Genomic DNA, 2,953 nt, shown 5'->3' with positions numbered 1-2,953 from the left:
GACTTCAGAATCCCCTTCCTGTTATCGACGACATCAATCGGTTACAAAGACCACAAAAAGCTCGTCATCTCACAGATCATCCTGCACTAGTTAATATGGAACAACATAATGGATCAAATGCGAGACCGCGAAACATTGGTGCTGGAGATGCACCGAACACTCATACTCAGCGTGCTGGAGTCGTCCCTCCTGCTGTGCAGAATAACAACTTTGAAATGAAAAGTGGTCTGATATCCATGATCCAAGAGAACAAGTTTCACGGATTGCCTATGGAGGATCCACTCGATCACCTGGACGAGTTCGACCGTCTGTGCAGTCTCACCAAGATCAATGGAGTGAGTGAGGATGGTTTCAAGTTGCGACTCTTCCCATTCTCCTTGGGAGACAAAGTTCATCAATGAGAGAAAAACATTTCCAAAGGATCAATCACCACTTGGGACGACTGCAAGAAAGCCTTCTTGGCCAAGTTCTTCTCCAACGCCAGAACAACACGTCTCAAGAATGACATCTCTGGCTTTGCTCAGAGGAACTCAAAATCATTCTGTGAAGCCTAGGAGCGTTTCAAAGGTTACCAGAGCCAGTGTCCACATCACGGATTCAGCAACGAGTCATTGTTGAGCACTCTCTACCGTGGTGTGCTACCAAAGATACATATGCTGCTTGACACTGCTTCAAACGACAACTTCCTGAACAAGGACGTCGATGAAGGATGGGAACTCGTTGAAAACCTCGACCAGTTTGATAGCAATTATAACGAGGATTATGACCGCACAGTTAGAGGAGAGTCTGGTTCTGAGGAGAAATACAAGAGGGACCTTAAGAATGTCAATGACAAGCTTGACCGCCTCTTGCTCAGTCAGCAGCAAACCGTCCACTTCGTCTCTGAGGAAGACCCTTTTCACGTTCAGGATGGGGAGGGTGAGCAGTCTAAAGAAATCAGCTACGTCCAAAATCAAGGTGGATACAACAAGGGTTACAACCCCTACAAGACGAACCCCAATTTGTCTTACCGGAGCACCAATGTTGCAAATCCACAGGATCTAATGTACCCTCCTCAGCAACAACAACAAGGCCAACAAAAACCTTTTGCGCCTTACACTCAAGGATTCGTGCCAAAACAACAGTTCCAGCAAGGTTATCACGCTCCTTCCGGACCACCACCAGGATTTTCACCTCAACAAGTTCAACCTACTCAAGCTCCAGATCAAGAAATGAAGCACATGATGCAACAACTTCTTCAAGGTCAAGTTAGTGGTTCTTTAGATACTGCTAAGAAGTTTGCTGAACTCAGTCATCGGATGGAATGTTCTTACAATGATCTGAATGTCAAGTTTGAAGCTCTTAACTCCAAGATGAAGTATATGGAAGGCAAGACTGTTTCTACTTCTACCCCAACAACTGGCCAACTACCTGGAAAATCAGTTCAAAACACCAAGGACTATGCTACTATCCATGCCATCACCACCCAAACTATAGATGTACGGCTCACTAAGGAGAATGAGAGTTTAGATGGGGAGGGTTTTCTTCAAGATGAAGTTCAGATAAAGGATCCTGTCGAGGTGCTCAAGGATCCAATTAAGTCAGCCAAGCAATCTGATCCTGAAGCTACTAAAGAACCAGCTGCTCCCAAGGATAAACCTGTGAGATTCATTCCTCCACCATACAAGCCACCTCTACCATTTCCAGTGAGGTTTAAGAAGCAGCTTACTAAGAAGTATAAAACTCTGGTTGAAAAACAAGTCAAGGAGATTGAACTTAGGATGCCTTTGCTTGATGCATTTGCACTTGTTCCTCAGTATCAAAAGTTTTTAACTGATTTGGTAACAGAAAGGACCAAAGAGAAGGAGGAGATAGCTAAAGGAGCTCAAGCTAAGGCTCTGGAAGATGAGAGGGGAGTGCATGGCATAGGTGGGGTTATTAATGAATGCAAGGCTGTTATTCAGAAGATGATTATCCCAAAGAAGCTAGAGGACCCTGGTTCTTTCAACTTGCCTTGTTCTCTAGGTCCATTGGCTTTCAAAAAGTGCATATGTGACCTTGGTGCTTCAGTAAGCCTCATGCCACTCTCTGTAGCTCAGAGGCTAGGATTCAACAAATACAAGTCATGCAACTTCCGCTTAATATTGGCTGATAGGACTACTAGATTGCCTCATGGTCTACGAGAGAACCTGCCCATCATAATTGGACAAGCTGAGATTTCTACTGACTTTGTGGTGCTGGGAATGGATGAAGAGCCTAAAGATCCACTAATCCTGGGAAGACCTTTCTTAGCTATATCTGGAGCAGTTATTGATGTCAAGTAGGGGATGATTGATCTCAATCTGGGTAAAAACTTCAAGATGAAGTTTGATATCAAGGATTCTAAGAAGAAACCAACTATTGATGGACAGACCTTCGTGATTGAAGAGAAAGATCAGAAAGCTGGGTTTGACATCTTTGAGGGTGTGAATGAGGCAGAAACAAGGGTTTTGGTAGCCAAAGAGGAAACTCTAAGGGGCACTCGACCGTGTTCCAACTCGAGTGCAGTTTTTGCCCTCCCCAAGCGTCAAGACCTTCTTCCTAATCACCAACCGCAAGAGTCAAGTCCTCTTGCGCTTGACAGTTTGTATGAACTCCAAAATACAGAGATTCTAAAGGACTCAATGAAAGAGTTAGCAACTATGGTGAAGGAGATGAGTGGGCAAATCAAGAAGCTCCAAGGTACAATGAGAAGTACTCCTCCATGGAAATTAAGGAAGAGGTTTGGGATAATGAAGAAGAGCAGTCCATTTATTGTTGAACCTGGACAGAATGTTAAAGAGTATCTGGCTAGACAAGACATTCAAGAGGGGTCTCCGCCTCTCTATGATCCTCCCAAAGCATAAGGAGTGTGCAAAGTCAAGTTCAGAGACTTTAAACAAGCTCACTTGGGAGGAAGTCCCAAAGGTATCACTGTAAATATTATTTAGGATCT

The 2,953-nt window shown here is 44.2% G+C and overlaps 1 non-coding gene across 1 annotated transcript; it reads right to left on the bottom strand.

Annotated features, from left to right (window-relative positions):
• Positions 1-491: 491 nt before the first annotated feature.
• Positions 492-598, bottom strand: LOC147940268 (small nucleolar RNA R71). Its single transcript, XR_015564874.1, has one exon. It is a non-coding gene; the product is annotated as a small nucleolar RNA R71 (small nucleolar RNA).
• Between the last annotated feature and the right edge of the window lie 2,355 nt (positions 599-2,953).

The sequence above is a fragment of the Camelina sativa genome, chromosome 8, assembly GCF_030686135.1.
Source record: "Camelina sativa cultivar CO46 ecotype springtype chromosome 8, ASM3068613v1".
Taxonomy (NCBI): Eukaryota; Viridiplantae; Streptophyta; class Magnoliopsida; order Brassicales; family Brassicaceae; genus Camelina; species Camelina sativa.
Note: the sequence above shows the minus strand (reverse complement) of the source record. Positions and strands in the feature narration are given on the sequence as shown.